Source organism: Mya arenaria, chromosome 5, assembly GCF_026914265.1.
Source record: "Mya arenaria isolate MELC-2E11 chromosome 5, ASM2691426v1".
Classification (NCBI taxonomy): Eukaryota; Metazoa; Mollusca; class Bivalvia; order Myida; family Myidae; genus Mya; species Mya arenaria.
The window spans coordinates 34,847,793-34,875,056 of NC_069126.1; the positions used below are offsets into that span (position 1 = coordinate 34,847,793).

Genomic DNA, 27,264 nt, shown 5'->3' on the forward strand with positions numbered 1-27,264 from the left:
AAATGTTCCCTCGAGTAACCCTCTGGTAGTGTATCCAGGCCGTTCTTATTAGCCAAACAGCGAGATGACCAGGGGCGGTACTGTTTTCATTGAAAGCCCTTATTTGAACTTTATAAATGCCACAACCCTTTTTTAAAATCAAAGTTGGCAAATTGGACTGATATTTTAAAGATAATCCTTATCGATTGTTTTGCGATCGTTTGTAATGTCTTACTTAAATATTTCTATTTTGTGATGTCTGACTTAAATGTTTCTATTGGCTAAATATAAATGGTAACGTACTTTCGCCTTCAACGATAAATATTTGTGGCCATTAAAAACCATATAAACCTTTGCAAATTTCAAAATAACGATACAATGAGTCCTGTAGTATTACTTAAAACTCATGGAAACAAAAAGCGGACCAAGTTGTATTAATAAATGTGACGTCTAAAATATAAACGTTCTAACATTTGACCTTGTGGCCTACTATTTACCAGGCATTCACTTACGTTTCCGATATCATTTCGTGTCATGAATATTGCATTTATTGTGATAACAAATTATTCTTCATTTTTTATTGAAAGATTTTAAAGAAGCATAAAAATAAAATCTTAGCGTAGGCTAAAGTAAACATGTCTTAAAGTATTCGCTTCATTTCCTGTAATGGCATATATAATCAAAATATAAATCACTTACCAAAATGAATGACTCTCGTATTACCTAAGTGAAGGTATTAATTTACAAAGGGAAACTGTAATCTATCATCAATGTTGAAATAGGAGGGGACGACAATGGGGAAATGTTGACATCTATAAGATTTAGTGTTAAGAAAGGATAGGAAGTGGGATTGTGCTCAGTTGCCAAATATGTTAACGACCACCCGGGCTAAAGGCACGTGGATAACGACTTACATTACTAAATAAAAGATATAATCCTAATTAGAGCACGCATCAACTTGAAAACAATGAAGAATAAAGTAAGACAATAACCTATTTACTGATTACTTTCAAGACCGGATACAAATATCACCTTTAACCGAATCAATCAAGCCAGAGCAAGAGTGCTAAAAGAAGTACGATAAGGTCATGCAAATTTAACTATATGACATAGCTCGCCTTCACAAGGTATGAGATTATGTCTTCATAAATCTAATTATGAAAGTATCATTGTACAAACAAGGAGGATAAACACTTTGAACGTAGAATAAAACATGTATAGAGGTGTGTAATATCGTTCGAAATATAAAAAACTAAAATATAGAATACTTTAATATTATATGTATTTTTTCCATATGAGGTTTAAAAGTGCATATTAATATTTTTGTACATATTGGAATTATTTTGAGGTTGCATTCACTTTATCAAAATAAAATCGGGTGAATTTCTGTGGCTGCGTTGGCCGTTTCTATAAGCCCACACCAAACTGATTGCATGTTAAAGCTGCACTCTCACAGATTTACCGATTTTTACGTTTTTTTATTTTTTGACTTTGAAAGGGCAATTGTTTGCGTAGATATCTGCAAACCAATCATATAAGATTGCTGACAAAAAATCAGATCGTAGATTTTCATATTTCCGTTCGTTACTAACGGTTTAAGAAAAATGCATAAAACATCAGTTTTTGGACTTAAATATAAATATCTGCGATCTGATTTTTGTCAGCAGTCTTATATAACTGGTTTCCATGGTTTTTTGCGAAAATTGACAGTTGTCAAAACGTTCAATCTGTGTGAGTGCAGCTTTAAGCGTTAGGTTCCAATCGCAAAACCGACCTACCACGAAAAATGAAAACATTTTGAGAGAAGATCGAAACCAAGTGCCTTTACTTCTTGATATCAGGAAATATAAAACTTCACTTTTGTGCAGTTTAATTTTCTTTTTTCATCGTTATAAAACTGTTCACTTTTGTATTTCTATGACGTTAACAAAGATTGACACTTTATTGATATTCATATTTATTTTGAACTTAGATTGTGTCTTAACATCCACCTTTGTTTAACCATGTTTATGTTTACCCTCCTGCAACAAACCAATGAGTGAATTGATACTAAGAGTTGTCCTTTGTAACCTAAATATACAAACCCAATAGTTCGTGTTTAGATCAAAGATTTTGTTAAACAATTAAGCAAATACTGATTATCTTTGTTTAATCAAATTGATCAATCTAATTTAAAAACCATATATCATATTACCATAATTTGACAAATAAAAAGATATTGACGTCAAAATTTAATTATTTTGGTGTATGATATTACCGATTTCACGGAAAAACTGTGTTATTATTCGGTATCCATATTATTGCCTTTAAATGGAAAATGAGCCGCTCCTATCCACACAAAATTAAATCGTTTTTCAAAGAAGTAGCTCTATACAACCAGGAACAATCTTTAAACTCCAGGACCCATCCTTAGTCTTATCAAAATACGTATCCTGATTACTATGCAAAAGGTAAATATCTAAGGACTCAAAACAGCTTAAGTTACATATGAAAAGTACTTTTTAATGCTGGGATGGTACAAAGGCGGTATAACATTCAACCGCATGTATTCAAACATTTGGTGATGTTTCGCCGGTCGGATGACCCGGGGCAATTCAGTACAAGCTTTTAAATGCCATAGGTCAGTGCACCTTAATAGTGAGTGGGGGTGATTTAGTGCAATAAAATAGTAGGGTTTTTTCAACTGGTTTATGTTTTACGTTCACACACACACGCACGCACGCACGCACACACGCACACACACATACACACAGTTTAGATATTCGACATACGATCAGCTAGACACCCACCCAATTTCATACTTCTTACTGACAAATTAGGTTATCAATAAAAGGATTTTGTTGGACTAAAATTTACAATCCGCCAGTTGTCAATCAAATAATTAATTCCCCAACTGGTAAACTTGTAATAAAAAATAGCGCATGTCTTGCATTATCCAAATCCTCGGAAACAACCTCAACAAGTTGATGTGGTTGTTTCGGCGACTTGTAATTGGAAGCACATGATTTGATAATCGTGTTAAATCAGAGACAAACGTTGCGGTGTGGCTACAGTCAACAACGCACGATTGTATGTGGTCAGTTGGTTTGCAGTCATTACTGGTTCAAACAATTACCAAACAGGCAGCCATAATACTTGTTAATAGTTTGTTTTCAGCAAATCACAAACCATCGATAAAATGACCGTTAATTCAACCGCAAGCATGCCAGTTGTAAACAATAACATGTTTTTAAAGATATATTATGATAAGTTTTGCGTTTGGAATTTCGAAATATCCGTGTATAAAACAAGTACAAATGAACTGTTCAGGAAGTTAGTAAGAACTCGGTCACAAATATTTTTGAAAACATTGGATATTATGCAGTGTGTACTATATTGAACTGTAATTTTCTAAATGTATTACATTTTTGAAAACTGACCCTTAGAGGTTTCTACGAAACAATAAATATATTTTAAAAATGTATTATTCTTTGTTCTGTATTTAAGATACAAGCAGAAAATAAGCTAGTTGTTTATGAATAGTATGTGTATGAACGTGTTCACCACATGCGTCAAACATGAGCCGCCACATGTATTGCATCATCATTAACGGTCGAGGAAACATTCCAAACACCAGGAGAAAATAAAGGAACTTATTATTAAAACAGATATTCTTTCAAAGGTATGTCAACTATTTTAGTATATTAACTGAAGTTCTATAATAATTTATTTATTAAAGTAATGAATGTTAATGCATGGGAACATTATAAAGATGAAGCTATACTTTATCTATTTTCTTTCTTGTTTTAATGCACACAAAGTTATATATCGCCTGCATTAAGAACGTGTTTTTAGTGATTTAGTCTCCATTATAGAGTTTCCTATCTTTTAGGCATTTAGTGTCATGATTGACTGGTGCAATCTACTTTGACTATTGTATGGGAGTGAAAATTAAATTTAATTAATATGTGATTATTTGAAAGTATTTATAGTTTTTAAGCATTTAAGCCAATCACAGAAGGGCAAACGTTTAATTTCCATAAAGATCTCCAAATGAATGATTAAATGATCGATTTTTTTTTGTTTACTGACCCAGCAGGCTGTTAATTAGAAATATCAAAATCTGTATGCATATTAAGTTGAAGCAATACAGATGTAGATTTTATATTCAAGGTTTTGCAGTTTATGCATCTATGTCATTGTACATATAGTTTTCGTCTTCGTATATAAAGGTGAAATATATTTTCATTCAATATTTGTTTATTTACATTATCGCTTCTTCATTTAAGATCGTAATGTTGTTAGGATTGTTGTTGTTTTTCCTCCAAAATTTATGTGAATGACATTTGCTAAATGCATCAAAATAACGGGGGCGTTGTTTTCGTCGTGAGAATACATTCATAAGATGAACATTAAATAATAATGACTAGTCCCATTACTGAATCCAAATAATTACATTGTATGATGAATCTGGCACTCACGTCGCATTGGTGAGGCAAACTATTTCGTTTCAATTTGTATTCGAACGGCAAATATTACGACATTTCAATAAGAATACACGGCGATTAAAAGGTTGATAAATATCAAACTTGAAAATCATAATTTAAACATTTTTTAAAGAAACCACTTTTTTGTCACGTTTGTAAAACGAGTTCAATTCACTAACAAACATATTGTACCTTGATTTACAATATATTATAGTATGTTGTTATTTCGTTCTTGACTAGTCCAATGCATATGTGACAGTTAAAGTCAACACAAGTGAGAATAATATTTATCTTATTATATACATTCTACTGTTCAATGTATAATAATCAGGCATTTCACACATTGATCGACAATATATTCTAGTATGTTGTTATTTCGATATTGACTATTTCAAGGTATATGTGACATTATCAGTCAGGAATGTCCATCAAATTATATACATACTAATATTTTTAGATGACATTATGTATATTTTTATGTATATTATTATATCAAAATATATGTTTACCATCCCTGACCGATACGTTTACCGACATGTATCTTTCAGGGCATTTGCCCCCAGAATATGCGATGTGAATAGTGTATGTTGACAGGTGTGAGTGGTAAAATGGTATAGGTGTCCGCCTCTTGGAGAAAGGGATTTAAGAGTAAATAATATCAGATTTAAGTTGTCTTCACAATCGAGCTAAGAAAAATACTATTTACTAAACTGACTTGTTTCACGTTTTGGTCTTCTTTGCTTAGACTTTTGACCCGTATACCATTCAACAAGACCCCAATGGAGTGTTGAGAGAAGCGAAATGGATAAGGTGTTCGCCTCTCATCCAAGAAAGCATTGGTTCGATGTACATCTGAGAATCGGTCTCTTTTCCTCTCAAAATGTACAACAGTACTTGTTTCTACCCAGAAAACGGACTCGTGAGTGATCGATCTGGGTTTTTTTGTTCAGCTTGATTTGTCCTAGTAGTTCTAAAAGCATAAATTTATAGTGGCTTTGTTTAAATTCGGGGGAATAACGTACTAGTCCGAAGCCTGAGCCGCCGGAAAACCGGGTCAATAAGAAAATCACTTTTTTGATTATCTTAAATTTTCACATTTTGAATAACTAATCCTTTTTAGTTACCATCTGTAGTTTTAGTTCAAAACTCCCTTACTTGATTTTTACCTAGCTTTAAACCATTCCAAATGCTTAATGTCCGTATTGGCCAAGCGTTCTAGCCTATCCTACTGATCAAAGTCTTGATTTGATTAAGTACAATCTCACCTAGTGCCGTGTAGGCCGATCAAACACACGGATTATGCCGGTCATTTAGTGCCGCTATATCCGGCACTCGGCGGCGTACGTAAAATGGTCTTAAAGGGACTGTACACCAGATTGGCACGAAAAAAAGTTTTTTTCTGTAACAAATCTCAGGACAATTATCTAATAAAATGTGTTACGCTTTGATATCATAATTGTAAAAAAGTACCAAAAAGTTAAAAAAAAAAATTGTGTCGGAGACCGGGTTCGAACCCGTGACGCCAAAATTGCAGTCTAGCGTCGTATCCACTGAGCTACGAAGGCTCACTCTACTTTGGTGACATAATTTAGCTATACACTTACCTCGGTAATATCACGTGATAACACCGACTAGCCAATCACGCATAAGGAATGAATTCTACCTGGTAGACATACCCAGTAATCTTTTTTGAATGGAAAAATACGAAATAACTGCTAAACTAAAATAAATTGTAAACTTTGTGGTACTTCAGTTTGTAAGTTTCAATACATTGTACACATCGATGCCAAGTTTATGTCAGTTTTCGACAATTTTCTCTTTTTTTCGCTATTTTATCATATGGAGTACAGCACCTTTAAACGATTGGCTCCTCGGAATTTGGATTGTAGCCTGGCTTACTCAGGTGTATGCCATTGCAAATGTATGTAGCAAATAAAGCCATACCATTCATGTATGAGTAATGCCATTGATAGAATTTTGGCCCATAGACAAATACGTAAAACACGATATTTTAAGAAAATGTATTTGCAACTGAAACTAAAAATCTTTTAACGGCAGAATAACATTGCAAAAAGAAATGAAATAATTTGATTTAGATTATGTGATCATAAAAAGAAAAACAATATCGCGAAAACGCGCTAACTATTACGGTTTGTGTTCGGCTGGTGGTATTGAATTTTGCGGAGTTTGATATTGTTGTTTTCTTTTTTCTTACTTTACGTCATGAATAAATAACAAACGCCTGACTAGTGTTTTTGTAGATTTTTACTCAAAAGACGTAGGTTCTGAGGTAAACATAATTAAGTACGTGCAATAATTTATGTCTGAACTGTTTTTGTGCATTTTAAATAACAATTGTTATGTCGACTGTTTACCATTGATTTTAGTAACGTCCATATGAAGAAGAAAATATTAAACTATAACAATACAATGAACACTGCATGAACAAACCCAGAAGTCAACATTTCAACTATAAACCCTTTTAGAGGCCAACAAAGATAAGGGCCCAAGTAACACTGAATGAGAGACCGCGAAAAGACCACACATGCATCAACATAGCTTTACGAATAATGAATGGGAATAACGCCTTTTAATGTTTACTAAAACACAAAAAACTTGAACACGAGTTCACTTGGAGTTTAAAATACTTTATAAACACATAATTTCACACTTGTCTAAGCATTTATTAATAATTAAATTATTAAAAATATAAGCTTCCCCGAAGTATCTTAATAATGCGTTTAACTTTGATCTATATTTTTTTTTTTTTAATGTTTTATTTAAATGTGCATCGAAATTGGCAATTTTACAAAATACAAAAATACCTTTGATACAACAAAAATCTGAAAAGTATTACTTTCATGACTTATGATATTTTACATTACAACCAACATTAACAGCAAATCAGATCGCATATCGACCTTCAATAAACGTTAACAAGTGTAGTGATTTAACTGGACAGACGGGGCGCCATCATTTGGTTCACCACCTGCTGAAAACACGTTTTAATCTAAGTCAGCACTTATTGTGTAAAATCTTAATGGCTCGCTTTGTCTGTTCATGCCTTCTTAATCATTAAAATTTATTACAAGAAGGTTGATTAAGATTTATTTTAATTAGGTTGAAGGTATTTTGATAGCAACGACTGACGTTCTGCTCAAAGCTAAATGGCAAATGCATAGATATATCAATTGAAATGCAGGTTAAGGCTTGATATGTCACTGGGCCAGTAAATACGGTCGCAGACTGTTTAACTGAAATGTTCAGTGATAAATCATTCGCAGTATGAATGCTATTTTGCGTAAGTTTAATGAATGAGAGGAAATAACGGTCTCGTCAGTATTCGACATTGAGTTTAATGAATGCATCCACGACGTCACACGACTATTAATTAAATGAATGGATACGGAAAAGTGTTCGCTAATTTCTCGGTTTATCTACACACAACCTTGATAAGCTTTTAATAAAGAAACAAATAGACTAAACCATTATTTTTAACTTTTTCTGATTAAACCCATATATTCAACTTAAAAAAATGTCTATTTCGTCTGACTTTCTCCTTTCCAAAATAATATTGCAACTCCAGCATATATTCGCAGCAGTTATACCAGGTCAAAACTGTAAAACAATGAGATGAGGAATAACAGAGTTAAACAAATTGACATCCGTGCCATTGAATTAGAATAATATTAGGAAAAAAATTAAACAAATGTTATCAAAATATTTCATGATCATGGAAGGGATACTACAGTGGAAAGTCTTGAAAACAAATCTTTTGACAATGGGCTGTCACAGGAAAAAATATTTATTTCCTGACATAAGCTCAAAGGGAGAAACTCAACGCCACAGAGAGCAGACACAATGCACATTGCATGATAGCCACTCGACGAGAGACACTCAATGCAACAGACAACAGACACAAATACCATATTCAGACAGACAATCGACGAGAGACACTCGACGCCATATACTACAGACACAATGCACATTGCCTGACAGCCACTCGACGAGAGACACTCAACGCCAGAGACAACAGACACAAATACCAGACAGACAGTCGACGAGAGACACTCAAAGCCTCAGACAACAGACACAATGTACAATGCCTGACAACCACTCGACGAGAGACATTCAAAGCCACAGACAATATACACAAATACCATAATCTGACAGCCATTCGACGAGAGACACTCAACGCCACAGACAACAGACACAATGCACATTGCCTGAAAACCACTCTACGAGAGACACTCAACGCCACAGACAACAGACACAATGCACATTGCCTGACAGCCACTCGACGAGAGACACTCAACGCCACAGACAACAGACACAAATACCATAATCAGACAGACAATCGCCGAGAGACACTCAACGCCACAGACAACATACACCAATGCCATAATCAGACAGACAATCGACGAGAGACACTCAAAGCCACAGACAACAGACACAAATGCCATAATCAGACAGACAATTGACGAGAGACACTCAAAGCCACAGACAGCAGACACAAATGCCATAATTAGACAGACAATCGACGAGAGACACGCAAAGCCACAGACAACAGTCATAAAGGCATCAATCCACACAATCCATCAGCCACGGACCCGTATTACACAATCAATATTAAAGCTGCACTCTCACAGATTGAACGTTTTGACACATTTTTTGTCTTGGAACGAGCCAATTTTTGCAGTAGTGGAAATTTATATTATTTATGTAATTGTAGTTTTTCAAACGAATAATTATTTGAACACTTGTTATAAAGATTCACATCATAACATTTAAAAGTCGATCAGATTTTAACAAATTCAAAATTACTGAAGCATACACGTCAGAAAATTGCAGATAGTACATGTAACTAGTCGTTAAAGTCTTCAAGTTATGTCAAGTCCATTTGATTAATTAAATTTAAGAAACTATATTATGATTTAACCATAGTTTGACAAATAGCAATTTGTTGACATTAAAATATGATTTATCTGGTTTATGATTTTACTGAGTTCACGGAAATCGCGCGCTTACGTTTGCGGTCTATACAGTTGACTTTTAATGCGAAATTATTCGCACAAATGCTGACAAAGTTAATTGTTGTCTTTTTACTTTATTCTCAAAACAATGCAATGGATTAAATTCATGGACTCAAAAAAAGTTTAAAATTTAGCGCTGGGATGATATATACAAGACAGAGTATGACATTCGAACAGCATGTATTCGAACATCTGTTGCTGTCTGGCCGGTGGGATGACCTGGGGTTGTTTAGTACAGGCGTGCACTTTAAATACCATTTGTCAGAGCACCTCAATAGCAAGTGGGCGTCTTAGGGCACTTTATTTATTTTATTCTTCGTGTGGGTTATGTTATTCATTCACACACAAAAATAGTTTGTACGTTCGATATACGATAAGCTTGACACCCCAGCCTTTTTACCTTCGTCTTACGGAAAGACAAAGAGACCAAAAAAGGATTTTAATTATGTGACATGAATTGACCAGCCGCCATTTGTCAATCAAATAGTTAATTCATCACATGTAGGTGTATTTTTAATTAAGCATGACTTGCACTTACTAAAACACTCGTCAAACTCTCGATAAGTTGTAATAGTTTCTTGGCCGACCTGACAATTGTAGCACGTGATTGGATATCCATGTTTAATTCATAGAAAAAACGTTGAGGCGTGGTTACAGTCAACAACACACGGTTTTATGTGTGCTCAGTTTGGCCGTTTAAATGTGGCTTTGGGTTGCAGTCATTCTAATGAAATGACTGGCGTCATTACTGCTTCAAACAATTAGCAAACAGGCAGCCATAATTGTTTTTGATTATAATTATTATAAGCAAATCACATAACATCCACAAAATGACTGTTAATTGAACCGCAGGCATGTCAATTGTAAACAATAACATGTTTTGAAAGGCATATTATAATCAGTTTTGCGTTTAGAATTTCGAAATATTCGTTTTTGATAAAAGTTCAAATGAACTGTACCGGAAGTAAATATGAACTTGGTCACATATATTTTGAAAACATTTAATATAATGACGTGTGTACAATATTGAACAGTTTTCGAAATGCATAACATTTTAAAGGGATTTTTTTTTTTGAAAGCTGGCCCTTAGAGGCTTCTACGAAAAAGTATATTTTAAGATACTAATACCTTATTCTTTGTTGTTTTTTAAAGTTGTTCATACTTTTATTACTTACTATCAATATTTTAAATTAAACTGCAGTTTCCTTGATATTTACGAAACAAATAATAACAATCTCAAATACGCTAGCTGGTTATGAAACGTATTCCCCACGTGTGTCAAAACTTAGCCGCCATATGTATTGCATCACCATAAGCGGTCGTGAAAACATTCGAAATATCAGGGGCAAAAATTGGGAATTTACTATTAAAATATATACTCTTTCAAAGGTATGTCAACTTTTTGCGTACATTTACTAATTAAAGGTTTAAGACTAATTTACGAATAGAAGTAATGACTTTTAATGTATTGGGAACATTATAAAGCCGAAGCGACGTTTTATCACTTGCTTTTTTGTTTAAATACGCACGAAGTAATATATTGTCTGCATATGTGAACTCCGGTTTTCTAAGTCACCTATTGTTGCCTTTAAGGGTTCTTTCAATGATTCCTTTATTTTTGTCGTAATAATTAATTTATATATTTTTGTAAATGTTCATCATGTTTATTTATTTTATCTTCTTTATAGATACCGAACATATTTCCTTGACATTTCATCGTCTTTAAGTGGTACCTAAATTTTAGGCATTTTGTGTCCTAACCAACTTACTAAGATTCATGCACTGGTGATACTTCGGTTAAAAACGTATCGTGTATTGTTAATTCGAAAGTAGTTATAAAATTATAATGTTCAAGCTCACAACAAGACACCTTTTATTTTCATCAAGATTCCAAATGAAAGATACCATGGTTGCTTTTGTATTAAGTGACACAGCAGACCCCTTACAGACATTAATTAAACAATTGAAGACTACTCCCACAACTGAACACGAATAGTTACAATTTTTGAAATGTAATCTGGCGCTTACGTCACAATGATTAGACAATTTATAACGTTTAAACTTGTATTCGAACGGCAAATATATGGGCCATTCAACCATTTAATACGACAAGTTAAATGTAAATCAATATTGAAGTTAAAATTCATGATTTTAACTATCTACTTTAAATACAGCCACTTTCTTTGCCACGTTTGTTTATAAAAGTACTCAATGTATAAAAATCAGTCATTTTACAACTTGATCGACATTATATTGTTGTATGTTGTTATTTCGTTATTGACTATTTCAAGGCATATGTGACAGTGAAAGTCAGGAAAAGTGATATATTTTTACCGTCCCTGACCTGTGTCTCAGTGCAAACTAGAGGTGTTGATATGCGGCTTTTTTAGTGTGTGTTGACATATAGGTGAGAGTGGTCAAATGATGTAAGTTTCCGACCCTCACCCAAGCAATCATCGCTTTGAACCACTTCTATGACTTGTTCACTTGGCTTCTCATGAAAGACACCAGTATTCCAGCTTGATTTGTCCAAGTTGTTCCCAACGCATTATTTTATAGTGTCTTTGTTTAAGTGTGAGGATGTCGTATTGGTCCGAGGCCGGAGCCGCAACAACTATCTGGGTCATTTAGAAATCACTTTATTGATAATTATTTTAAAAACCTAATCCTTTAAACTTTTATATAAAATTAATTGACTTTGTATTATCCTATCGTTAAATCAATCCAGATGCTTGATGTCCGTATTGGCCAAAGCTTTAACCACTCAATGCTTGATTTCCGTACTTAATCCGTTTGATTCCTACAGACTCGTTTGAAAATAGTAAAGAGCAAAGCAATTTACATTGTATTCGTGGAAGCAGTAAGGTTTTACATTTTGATTTTGCTTGTATAAGTACATGATGCCACTGTTGGTATTATTGTTAGGTTGGTTATTTGAAAACAGGATTCAACCACACAAATGCGGCAACACTAACATTTTTTAAACCAAACTTCACATGAAGCAGAATTAAATAGAGCATCGGATGTTCTTAAAATGGCTACTTAGATGTGTAGTCTAATGGATTTCTTCTTTCGCTAGCATTATGTTGGCTTATCATATAAAAAGTGATTTGTTTGTCGTATTATCGGTAATTGGGCGTACGTCCAGAGAATTTCTTCAACGAGTGGCTTGTATGAACTGGGGTTTTAACCCGGCCTATTCAGGCGTGTGTTTTTGTAGCGAACATAGCCATACAATAGATGTATGAGTAATTACATCGATACAACCCGGTCGCATATACCATACGTCACAAAACACGAACTCTTTGTAGTAGTAACTAAAGATACGAGGGCAGACCCAGTAGTCCTCATACCCTGATTATCAACTGCCGAAAGACATTGCAAAAAGAGATTTAGATGATAATAAAATAAGGAAAAACAAGTTTGCAAAAGTACTCTACTTATTACGCTCTTGTGTTTATATGTGGTAATTATTTTTTCCAGGTTTGATTGTGTTGTTTTCGTTCATGATTTTCAACTTTTTTTCTAAGCAAAAGTTAAGTGCCCAAGTGAGATTGACTGAGAAACAAAACGTACAATCACCATAAGTAAAACATAAACTTGAATACGAACAATATCTGGATACTATTACAAACAAATCACTGCATAGCTGTTTAACGAGAATGCGTGTATCTGGTCACAAATTACGTGTGGAAACCGGACGATATGGACCGCACCGTGTCAATAGAGAAGATAGACTATGCTTATTATGTGTTAATGCTTTAAGAGACATTGAAGATGAGTTTCATTTTATTTTAAAATGTGATTGTTACAAAGACAGTAGGAAACGTTATATAAGCAAGTATTACAATAGAAACCCGAGTATGAGTATGTAGAAATTGATTGAGTTGTTTTCATCAAATAAAAGATCGGTGTTAAATCGATGTTGTACATATATAAGCAAAGCTAATGAAATAAGAAATTCGCTTATAAATACTATCCTTTAATTACACTTGTTTGTATTAATATGTTTTGTTTCTGTATTATTTGTATTTATTTACCAACCTTTTGTGTTATAATTATTTGTATGGATGAGAAACAATATGTTTAAATCCAAATAAATCATCTTTCTGTTCTGTTCTGTTCAGTAAACCTCACAAGCATCAAAAAACTTGTATCAATGATTGATGGGAAAACCGCCTTGTAACAGTTATTGAAACACAGTTAACTGGGACACGAGTTCACTGGGGGGTTTAAAATAGTTTATATGCACATAACCTCTCATTTATCAATTGTTATCAAATATTACATACTTAAAAATATAAGCCTCCCCGAAACATCAAGGCATCGAGGTATTTTAATATTGCGTTTAAAATTTATTTCATCGAGCTTTTTCATGTGTGCAACGCAGTTTTTCAATATATAAATAAAACATTGCTACAACAAAATTTGGTAAAACTTTGTATCACCTTCATGATTATTTATACTTAAGAATACAACCTACTTTAACAGTTAATGGGATCGCCTATCGGCCCCAAATAAGTGTTAAAAAATGAGGTGTTACAACTGGACAGACCCGACGCCATGATTTGTTTCTCCACCTGCTGGAACAGGTTCTAATTCAAGTCAGCACATATTTTGTAAAATGGCTCGCTCGCTTCGCTTTGTCCGCCCTTCCGAGTCTTTAAGATTTAACTCAAAATTTCTGACTAAAAGTCAATTACATCGGTTTGTTGTAGATATTTTCATATGACGTTCCTATTAATGCTAAGTAGCAAATGCATAAAGATATCAATTGAAATGCAGTTAAAGGCTTGTTGTTTCACTAGGCCAATAAACACGGCTGTAGACTGTTAAACTGAAATGTTCAGTGATATATGGTTAGCAGTATGAATGCTTATTTGCATAAATTTTATGAATAGGAGGAAATGACGGTCTCGTAAATGATCAAGATTTAATAAATGCATTTGCGATGTCACGCGACTATTCATTAAATGAATGATATGAAAAGGTGTCCGCTATTTTCTCGGTCTATCTACGTACAGCCTTAATCGGCTTTTGATTAAAACATATTTAGGTGTGATCTTATGTATGATTAAATCCATACAATTAACAGTTAATGATCTTAAAATACGTGTATTTAGTCGAACTTTCTCACTATAATTTCAAAATAATATTCCAGCATTTACTTGCGGAATTTATACCCTGTCAGAACTAAAATACAATGATAAGCGAAAATACAATCAAGTAGTATAACAGATTAAAAAGCGATTTAGATACAAGTTTAATTGAAAAGGTATAACAAATTAAAAAGCATTATTAAAACATTCCGTATCATCGATAACTGACGGAAAGCTACAGGGGAGAGTCTGGCTTACAATTATGATTACAATTGGCTGTCACAGGCACAATACGCATTGCCTGACAGAAACTCGAAAACGCCACGGACAACAGACACTATGACCATAACTAGACACTCGACGAGATACACTCAACGCCAAAGACAACAGACACAATGAACATAATTAGACACTCGACGAGAGACACACAACGCCGAAGACAACAGACACAATGAACATAACTAGACACTCGACGAGAGACACTCAACGCCAAAGACAACAGACATAATGAACATAACTTGACACTCGACGAGACACACAGCGCCGAAGACAACAGACACAATGAACATAACTAGACACTCGACGAGAGACACACAACGCCGAAGACAACAGACACAATGAACATATCTAGACACTCGACGAGAGACACTCAACGCCGGAGACAAAAGACACAATGTTCATAACTAGACACTCGAAGAGGGACACTCAACGTCGAAGACAAAAGACACAATGATCATAACTAAACACTCGACGAGGGACACTCAACGCCGAAGACATTCAGACACAATGACTATTGCCTGACAGTCACACAATGACCATCACTCTCTTGGAAGTGCAACATCAGACGAACCATATCTAAAAGTCATGAGAATCAGATATCGTTTTCTAATGGTAATTTTACTACTGTTGACGGTTCTGTTGACGTTAACATGCGCCAAATGTCAAAATTGTCAAAGCGTTGGCTGGATTGGTCTCGTGGATGTACGGTGCGGAAATGTGGGAGAAGGAGAATGCATCGATTTTGGAGATATTCCACATAACAATTGTGTCTGCGTTATACGATTTCGGAGATACCAATAAATGTAGGACTTGGAATAAACGCATTACGTATGAGACTGATCTGTTGACAATATGTTGATAACAGTACCTTCACAAAGTCATGGAAAATCTGTAAATAATCTGTTACATTCGATTTCTGAAAATGTTGTTAGTGATGAATAGAAAAAGAACGCAGTTGATTGCGCTATATTTATTTTGATTGAATTTATTAAGATAATAAATGGGATAAATAAGCTATTAGGACTGGGGAAAAGAAAAACAAAAAATGTTTTCCATATCGTTGTTCAAGGCCACAGTGCCGGAAATAATATATCATTAATTCATTCACAAGCGACTAAAGGGAAGACCTTCACCAAATTCCGAAAACGAAAACTCGCAAAGCCAAATAACGATGACAGGTACAATATAAGGAAATAAAAAGCGTTCTTTCTTTATATAATTATAAAGTGTTAACGGTATTATCGTATTGTTAAAACTGTGACATGCAATATTTTATGTATGATTAATGATGTCCGGAAATAACTAAGAAGGCATGATATGAACAAATCTCATTGACACTTTTGCCTTGATATAATGTTGCATTCAGTTTTGCCATTTTCGTGATTGATCATGTTGTTATAGAGGCTTAAAGGAAACATTCATTCTTTAAATAACTATAGAATGTAACGTTATAACTGTGACGTGCAATATAATGTCCGGAAATAACTACGAATGCATGATATGATCAATTCTCCTTAGAATGGTTTGTAACACGATGGACAAAGCACATAATGATCGTTACGAATTTATGGTATGCTCAGTTTGGTATGCTCTATGGATACCAATGGTCTTTTTTCCGGATTCAAATAAGTTCAAGTACATATTTAATAAGAACAATGTGATGGTGCATTTGTAATAATTGTATGGTGAGCTCTTTGGATGATCGTTTTAACCGACCATACATATACTGCAAAAGTACAAATTATATCAAAATATATGATATGCATCTTGGTGGTTGATGATGTTGTTTTACAGCCTTAAAGGCCCATTGCTATGGTTTGGTGTAAAGGAACATCATTATCTATCCATCTATACTTTTCACATAGCAATTAAAAAGAAAGAAGACTTATACCAGCAATTTCATATTATTTTCAACAGGTATTTAAATCGATGGATAACTATTGTATTTTACTTACAATACTATGTCAGTTGTTTTACTTTTAAAAGTTTCAGATATTAAGAATGCGTCGTCAATGACTTATAACGTGCCATATGCACATACATATACATGTCATGTACGTAAATGACTTATTGATTTCAGAACGAATTTGCTGATCCCAAACATAATGTTACAAGCTGTAATATGTTATTTAAGTGTTATTTGTTCTATGATTCGGAATGTCGAAAGGTCGAGATACATGTCGAGATGTCGGAAACCATCGTATATGGCCGCTTACCTTTGTTAATTTCATAAAGAATATGGAAAAATAATTCAGTATGTTATAAACTGAGGCGGTATAAACATAATAATTTTGAGTAAGCTACATTTCATAAACAAAAACATGAAAGACATAAATATAACTTACATAGTGGTATGGTCACTGGAACACCTGAAATTATAGTTTTTAGAAAGGTTGCATTTTTCAAATGTTTGTTGAGTGTGTAATTTTTTTTTTTTTATTTTTTTAATTTCAATCTGGAAACTCCAACTTAGACCCTTTCATCAGATTGTTTTATCATATTTTACTAAAATGTCGCTGGCCCTTAAACATCTCATAAAGTATTTCAATACTGAATTGGAGAGTGCTAAGAATACAAAGGTTCATCATTTATTGAGCAAAATATAAAATGGAGGAAAGTATCGAAAGGTCAACATCGTATGATCAAATATCCCTCAAATATGGAATGTATAGTTTATGATTAAATAAAAAAAACGATATTAATGACATGGAATCAAGCAAATGCTATGTAATATAACCTACTCAATTCTATTTTTACCAGAAAATCATAAACCAACCAGCAGATGTTCCCAAATCGGACCGCAAGCATGTGAAGTTGTAAACAATAACAGTTTCTCCTTTTTTGAAGAAAAACGTGTTATGATACGTGTTGCATTTTGTTATAAACAAAATAAAATTTCAAAATATTCATTTTTAAATAAAGGATAAATGGACTGTATCCTTGACGCATACATTTAATAGAATAACGTGTTTACGATATTAAGTTGTTTTCGAAATACATTAGATTCTCATTATAAAGCTGGTCCATAATCATAAGGTTTGCCTTCTTTTAAGTACGAAACAATTTATTTAAACACATCGAATATCATTTAATATCTTAAATTCTGTTTTAATATTAACGTTTTTTGTACTTTATTTAAAACTACTAAGAAATTAAACTGTATCTGCATTTTCTTTAATATTTAGGATACAAAAAATAAGTTTTTCAAATACGCTCTTTGTTTATGAATGATGTATTTACACGTATTCCCCCACGTGTGTTAAAACTGAACCGCCTCATTTGCATCACCGTTAATGGTCGTGGAAACATTCGAAACATAAGGAGCTTAAAAAGGAATTTGTTATTTAAGCATAATTGTATTCTTTCAAAGGTATGTCAATTATTTTTAAATTTACTTATTAAGAGGGATGGAATTTGGTAATTAAATACATGCCTTTTGAATTAATGGGAAAATAATCTAGAATTGAAATGCACATGAGTTAATATATTTTCTTGATTGTGTATTATCAACTTTTGTTGGAAAAAAATGTCTTGCCCGAGAGAGTTCTTTAAATAGTTTTCTTTTTCTGGTCGGTAGAATGAATTGATATAAATGTTTAAATAGTGCTAGTGCATCATCGTCATTAATATATATTCGTTTGATATGTTTCCTTGACTATAATTTAAAGTAGATGTATGGGGACAAAACTTTAATTTATGTATTGGTCATAGTTTATATGAAAATACTCAAAGTAAGGAAACATTCAATCTCAGCACAGCTGCGTATACTTTGACCTCTAAATAACTAACATTATCGTTGAACTTATGTTTGTTTACTGACAATGAACGCCCCTTACACACTTTTTGTTGTTCTCCCCTACCCCTGAAATGTGTACGGGTAATAAATTGAAGCAATATGAATGCCGGTTTCATTTATTACACAATGTCATGAACGAATATCTGGTCATTTACATATAATACTCGTCTTTGTATTATAAGATGAATTATATTTTCATTCAAATCAGTTTTTTCAACTGTATTTTATCTAATAACGTTCTGGTGGTATTGTTTTCCTTCAAGAAATTCTTCGAAGGGCGTGTCGTTCATGCATGACAGCATCGGAGCTTATGTTGTCGTCAAGAAAAATAATGATATGTTGAACATTAATTTAAACAGGCTACTCCATTAACTGAATACGATTTTTTTGTGATTAGTAATTTGCGCTTGCGTCACAAAAATAATAAGAGTTCAATTTGTATTCGAACGGCAAATATATTGGCAATTCAACAATCAAATATGATAAGGAAATTGTCGACCATTACTGCATTCAGCCATATATCTTCTATAACATCCTTTTTCGCCATGTTTTTATTCAAATCAAGTGAAGTTTTTTTTTATTTCACTCATTTCAATACGTTCATGGATAAATAAGGTAATACATAGAGAATACTTGGAAAGTGCCGTGGATGGGGAAAGATGAATTTTGAAGCCAAGCCAGGTACACATTCTCATACCGCGGCACCATCAAAGTATTCTATTCATCCTGTCACTTTTTTATGAAAATATGAGAAATTACCTTTAAATGGTAAAAAAAAATTCAACCGAAAACTGATCTCGATGATGCAACAGCTTATTTACGAACATATATGTATAAAGTGTAGATTGAAACAAAACGGCTCTTTCTTAAAACGGTTTTAATGCCGAAATGAGTTATTAAATATTGTGGAAAAAACTGCAAAATAGAGAGTAGGTCATGTATTTTTGAATATATGTTTCATGTGCTCGTATGTACTTAAAATAAAAAGTCCGTTACCGCGTTATTGTTTGTTGACTGTTATGTGATTGGTCAACTGGTTAAGATGTCTCCCAGCAAAGAGGTCACGGATTTGATCCACGTCCAGGGCTCGCCTCTTTTTTACAGTGGTTCGGTTAATATGCGGTGAACTGTGGAATTGATACGAAGATACGCAGTCGTAGTCGAATGCAACCACTATCCATATCAATAAATACTTACATTATGATAGTATCAATTAGATTCAAGTTTTAAATGATCCAGTTTAGATAGTTCAAATGAAGCAACTTCAGAAAGTTCTGCGTTTGCTACCGTTTACAGTAATCAAGCTATGTTGGTAACGCGCAAAACAAGTAAATCAGGCGAAACATAAAATCACAGTAATCATCCGATAACTGCTTTATATCAGAGGCGAACTATGGAGGTGTAGCACTATGCGATATGATCACATAAGACCTTACCAATTCAAACTATTTTGATTTTGGTTAAACATTCTATAGATTAACCATTAGAAAAAGTGCGGAAAAGGTTGAGCCCCTTCACCAGAAAGTCAACTCGGGTTTAACAGTCCGTTTAGATGGAGATTTTCTATGCAATGCTCGGAATCAAAGCAAAACGCTATGGGCGAGGCAGAGACATTCTATCCACTTGGAAACTAGTTGACTTTTTTACTAACATACCGCTGCATTGGAGTCGTCGTATAGCGCTCGATAGCAACGCTGCGCCGGCGATCAGTGTACGGATTGTTACCTGGCCTTTTCCGGGGTATGCCACTGTAGCGAATTATGTTCTACCATGAGTGGCATCGATTCAATCTGGACGCACAAAAATACGCCACAAAACTCGAGTTATTCAAAAATACTGCTTTGCATGATTGATTATGATTTCGTGATCGTTTTTTTGCCACTACAATGAACTTCGTATCAAGTGCAACTTCTATTGTGTATCAATCGAATTTACACATAATAGAAAAAACGTTGTGCACACGTCAGCGTTTTGGTTTATTCGTTAACGTATCGTGTGGAACTAACTACTTGCTCATTATCACACAAGGCATTCATGCATCGTTCATTTGAACAGTTTAAATCGTTTTCACTTCTAACGACAAGAAAACGTTTTGAAGATTTAAAACTGACTGTCCGACGATACAAATGTATTGTCTCTTTATTGCGAACGTGATTCGTAAAATTGAATGACGAGCACATTTGCTAAAGTTATTTGCAAACAGAAGAATTTATTCGCAATTTAAACTCGGGGTTTAGGTCAAGCCAGTTCACGTAAAGAAAATAGTTCGTGTCAGTGGTTGCCGAAATACACGGGAAAATAAGGAAATAAGAGTATCTGTTTACTTTTGTGGTATTTAAATCATAAACAAAAAATAAACCGAAAAACAAATTTCAAAAACGCCCTAATTATGTACGTGTGTTTTGTGTTTTCTTGTTCGTAAAGGTTTAATATAGTTGTTTCCCTTGTTCTCTTTTTTTCTTGGAATTGCTTTATTTGAACGACCACCAAGTGTTTTTTTCCGAACTATTTTGTTCGCTGTACGCAAAAGACGTATATGTTGTATATGTATCACAGGTAAATACGTATATTCAGTTCGTCGTCTGTAACATGACTCAGTGTTTATTCAAATTGTTTATGAAAATGGGAAGATCCCTCATTATCAGCTTATTTTAAACGTACTGCAGTCCGCCCAAACAAATGAAATACACATCAAACATTAAAAATAAGAATAAATCCTTAAACCCTTCTTTTTATCAAATGTGAATTTATTACTTTAGTATAGCATGTTAATTTCTTAATTAAATCTGATTTATTAAAAAAAAATATATATATATATATATTCCTTAATTCCACCCTAGAGTTATTTGAATGTTAAACATTTGAAACATATACAAAATAAAATTACAAACAAATGATGAGACTCACTATGAACAGGAATTAATTCATAGATGCATGCATGATATTTCGTAAACATGTTTACGATAAAACACGTTCATAAGATTTTATTAAGAATAAACATTCTATACTATACAAAGTTAACCATTGGTAAAAAGAATTATTTAATGATTTAACCTTATTTTTTTCAAACGGATTTCAAAGCAGAAAAACGTATTTGGTGGAGAAGTAGATCACAAGCATTGTTAAGATTAATTTCGTATCTGTATTTATCTTTTTGCTTCGGAAATATAAATACATTTCTATTCGATATTTTTTTCAATAACTTACCAACGTGTTCAAGCAAAACAAAATGTTTGGCAAAATAAATACAGGAATGGATAAGTGACATAGCAATAAAAAATCATGTAGTCGATTAAAGTTTTCGCAATTTTCGAAGTCCCTGCTAGAACAAATTTATTGTTTGGTGGTCGTTGATTTGCATGTTTGATGTGTTTAATTTGTTTGCTCGCGTGATCTGCAGTACGTTTAAAATAAGTAGATAATGAGGGATCATAGCTTTTCACTGAAAGAATGAATAAACACTGAAGTCATGTCGTAGACGACGAACTGAATATACTTAATTACATGTGATATTAAAAGACATATCTGTTATCAAGGATTATTTGTTGAATATTGGTCTGCTGTGTTTTCATTTTGTTTTCAATTATCTGTGTAAATCTCTTTATACAAGCAATTTATAAGGTATTGACTTGAGTTCCGCTGATAGAAATCGTGACATGTTTAAAGAATTAATGCCCCGGGGTTACAAAATGGGTTACAAGTGGTTTTATGCGGTTTAAATTATTGCAAATTAAAAGATCACTTAACTTAAATACGTTCAGAAGATTGCAACGTAAATGTGAATTTGACAGAGAGCCGATGAATCTAAGATACATTTTGATGAGGAACTGAGGGTAATAAGGAATTCTAGACAATTACGCAGAATATTGAAATGTGTTGCTTTACATTACCTTTTACGAATGGTCAAAATGTCCTCAGCCAATTTATGTCGGGTTTCATTTAATAAACGTTTCATAATCAATAAACTTGTGAGATGTCGCGTAATGCTACTGTTCACTTAACTTGTTGGAAGTCTTTAAGTTATTAAACAACAACCGTTCGAATGTCAGTTCTTTATTGTTCCACGTTCTTTCTAAGTATAATAATAAGTTTTAAATACAGCATGACATTTAAGGTAATCCCGCATTCTAACTGCCGTCCATTAAGGACCCAAGGCCGCTCTCTTTGCCTTGCCTAACCCCTCTGTCTCTTTACATCCAAAATCATCTCTCTTATACTAATTTGTGGTCTGAATATGACAGCTTTACAACCCAAGGAATACACGTTTTTGTAATTGACATGACCATTTTGTACATTTGTACCAGGTCGGCTGTCAACCACTTTCATATTCAAATGAAAATCAAATATGCCCTACATTACTTAACATACAGTATGTAGACACATATCCATTTAATTAAATCTTAATTATATCTTAAATATAACGTATTACGTCACATTCTATACTTAACTCTGTTACGTGACAGAGATAGAAGCAATGGCCATACATCCTGGTACATGAATAAAGTAATATTTCTTTCAGATACTTTTTTCAAAAGTTTAGTCAATCTACTCGCTGTCAAAAAATGGTCAGTCTCTTTCTCAATTTGTAAAAAATAATAGTGCATTTTAAATTAAATGTTATATTTGATATAAAGGATCATTTTCATAACTTGTTTTACTTATATCGATAAGATATTCCCTTTGAACGTACCGACTGTCGTTCTTTTCAAAGTGAGGAGGCAAAGGCGTTGATACATCTATTGAAATGACAGTTTGGGCTTAGTGTGTCACTGGGCCAGTAAATACGGTCGCGCCTGTCAAAATGTTCAGTGATAAATTGTTTTGCATTTAATATGAAAAGCTATTTTGCATAAACTAGATGAATGAGAGAAAATAACACTCTCGTATTTGCCATTCAATGAATGGTGTCTCGCATCCATTCATCAACTGCGTGGATAATGCAAAAGTGCTCACATACTTCTCAGTATGTCTCCGCCTTAACTTAATAATTTATGCGTTTCTAACAAAGAACGATTAAGGTGTACCTGTTTTAGTGATCTCATGATTAAACCATGTTTGACACAGTTTCTTTAACAAACATGTGTTTCGTCCAACTTTCTTCTACTCGGGTTGGCAGATATACCTTGTGAAAAACCGTAATGCGACAAGATGATTAAATTAAGGGGCTTTTGCCAAATAGTAATATAAAATAAATAATAAAATAACAAAGAAGGCAGCCAAAGTTTTATATTACGAATTTATATCTAAAACCTGCTGGAAGTACACAAATGGGAAGAAGTAGATTAATTTGGATTTCTCAATTTTGTGGTCGTCCTTATTACTGGCTCGATTAATTTACGTATATAGTAATAAATCACAACAACGAAAATGTAACACTAAGTTTATGTCAATTTAAGATTTGTTTTTAAAGCGGTTTCAATATCGCTATTGTTTATTCTACATGGTTTGTTCTTGTAGTTTATACGGTTCAATCTAATGCAATTGTGTTAGTATTCATATTGAGTTTCGAACAGTAAAATTTGTGCGATAATGTTTGCTATTGTATTTAACTCTCTCTCTCTCTCTCTCTCTCTCTCTCTCTCTCTCTCTCTCATGTTTAATTAATTCAACAATTAGTATGCACTTGTTGTTTTTTGTAGAATTTTATAGTTTTAACATAAAAACATTTATTTTTATTTTTTCAGAACAACCATGTGCTCTATATGATAGCAGTCGAATAGTGACGTAGGACGAACATTAATAAGAAGTCATGGGATTCGATTATCGTTTTCTAGTAGTAATCGTGCTAATGTTGACGGTTCTGTTGACGTTAACATACGCCAAACGTCAATATTGTCAAAGTGTAGGCTGGATTGGTTGTGTGGATGTAGGGTGCGGAGATGTGGGGGATGGGGAATGCATCAATCTTGGAGATCCTCCACATAACAACTGTGTCTGTGTTATACGATTTCGGAGATAGCAGCATGTGCAGGACTAAGAAAAAACGCTCAACTTATTGAAAGTGTTTTATGACTGTTCTGTTCAGTAAATGATTCCTTGTAATTTTGCTAATGGTGAAAACTGTACCTTTTCAAGAACAAGTATGTGATCTCTGACATATCTATCTATGTATGTTTGTTAATACCTGACTGTAATCTATTCCTTACGCTTTCGGAGACATTTGCAACTTAGGAAAGGAACGAACAACAGTTGGATGTATTAATCATAATTGGAGTTTTTAAATTATAAATGAGACAAATGTGTGATTGTTATACACTTGCTGACATTTCAGTTGAAATCAGTAAAAATAGTGTTTTTTCAGACGGCTATCAGTTTTTTGAAATGAGTGTAGCTTTATTATGACATGGAAAAATCAGAACCAACTATGTTTTATATATCGTGTTTCAATAATACCATGCCAGGAATCTAATATCATTCATTCATTCACACGCGGCAGAGGGAAAGACTTCCATCTATTTTTGAAAAAGTAAATGTGCATAGCTGAATGGAGCTTACAACTAAAGTACACCATATATCAATCAAAATAGTTCATTCATATCAGACACTACCTAAAGGTACATTGTGGCGTTGTCTGATGTCAACATACGCAATGTTATACGTGCAGCTTTATATATGTCTCTCCATAATATCTACCTCATTAATTCATGATAATTGCCAAGTCTAGAAAGCAAGCATGTGTGATAAAAGATGTTAGTATATAACTCAAAGGCTGCATCATATTAATGAATCTCCTTTTGAAAGAAGATGGAAAAGGCACATAGTGCAAAAATTGTATTGAATGTTATTTATGAATGTTTATTCAATTTGTTTGCACATAATGTTATGATTGTATTGTACAGTAAAACCCCTCTATTCAGACCACCTGTGGGACTTTGAGGAAATGGTCGTAATAGCGGGGTGGTCTTATTACTGAGTTTGTGCCGATTTGTTTTGTGAACGGTCAAGGGGTCGAATTCCTTGGATTCTTAATATGTACGTGTACATGCATTACTCGGTATAGGTAATATGGGTTTATAGTAAATTCTAATCAAGCAGAGAAAATAAATAAACAGTTATGTCTTTTATTCATTACATCACTAATATTGTTGTTTATTGTGTATGTTTTCTCGAATCGTAATGCTTGATGCTATGTATGAGTGTTGGGTGTTTTTACTCAAAGCGTAATGTTTAATGCTATGTTTGAGTGTTTATTGGGTGTTTTTACTTGTAGTGTAATGTGTAATGCTATGTATGAGTGTTATTGGGTGTTTTTACTCAAAGTGTAATGTTAAATGCTATGTATGAGTGTTAATTGGGTTTGTTTAAGCATATACTTATGCATGAACATATACTATCAAATTATGTGATAGTGCAAAATAGACGTTAGTTTTGCATCGTATTTATATTTCTTGATGTAAGACAATTTATATTGGAACGTGCTTGTTTTGTCATCGTTATTTTTATCATTGCATAATTTTCATTGTATGAATCTATTTAATTTCCGTGAGTTGAATAAATATGTTTGAACTAAATCATTTCCCATGACAGTCCCTCTGTTTATCCCCGTCAATGTTTTAGGTCGTTCAGAATCGTATAAAAGCTAGATCACCAGCTTAGGCGCAAGAGTTCCGGTATTAGTGTAACTTTCTAAAATGCTATTTTCTAAAACAGAAAACACGATTCTAAAGGAACTCCTAACGACAAAGAGTCAGAAAAAAGTTGTATTAGCAGTTGGTTTTAAATTTTGCCTCTAGAATATTAACAAGGTTTTCTAATAATTGGTCTTAAGACATAGTTTTAGCCATGACCATAGGTTTTAAGACATTTTGGAGAAGTTTTATGAATATTAGGTAAACATTGAGAGTTACTTACCAGTTCTTCTAAATAAAAATCTGTTTTTAGAGTAAGTCGGAAAAAGCAAACAACTTTGTTTTGCCTATTATTTTCCATCAATTCCATACGCTATCACTATTAATGTAGGTATAAGCACAAATTTTATCATTCGGAGCTCCTCAGCCATTTTTATCGAAAACCACGGATGTATTTGGACGGTTTACATACTCAAAAATTGGTACGTTTAAGTCCGCTGCAAGTAGATCACGTAGTAATTTAATTAAGCAGTTAAACTTAATGAGACTAAACTCTTGGGAATCTACATTATGTTTGCAAAAATACACTTAACTGGCAATCAATTTAAACTTAGATCAATAAATACAACTCTAAAACATTACATTTAATAATTATATAATTCATAAATTTACGAACTACTTCAAATGATGTACCGGCATACATTTCGAGGTTGTTTTCGATAAAAAAATGGCCGAGGAGTTCCGAATGAAATTTTATCCGACTGTTTATGTTCGTATCACTGATATTATTGTTTTTCATGTCTTTAATCTTTGGATGGAATGTAATAGAACTTTATACAATGGTACAGCACAATGAGAACGAGTTCAGTGTACATAAATCATTACACTATTTTAGAAAATTACAGAGTTATTGCCTTTTTCTGTGTTTTTTTTTGTCAAACCTTTGTCCGGACAATAACTTGAAAACTACTAGATTGAATTTCATAAAACTTCATACAATGATAAATCATAATGAAAGGCGGCGTTCGGGAGAATTAATCACCT

General features: G+C 33.3%; 1 long non-coding RNA gene across 1 annotated transcript; it reads left to right on the forward strand.

Annotated features, from left to right (window-relative positions):
* The first annotated feature begins 3,159 nt into the window (after positions 1 to 3,159).
* LOC128236068 (uncharacterized) lies at positions 3,160 to 26,166 on the forward strand. The gene is made up of 2 exons (XR_008261244.1): positions 3,160 to 3,640; positions 24,337 to 26,166. It is a non-coding gene; the product is annotated as an uncharacterized LOC128236068 (long non-coding RNA).
* Positions 26,167 to 27,264: the final 1,098 nt, after the last annotated feature.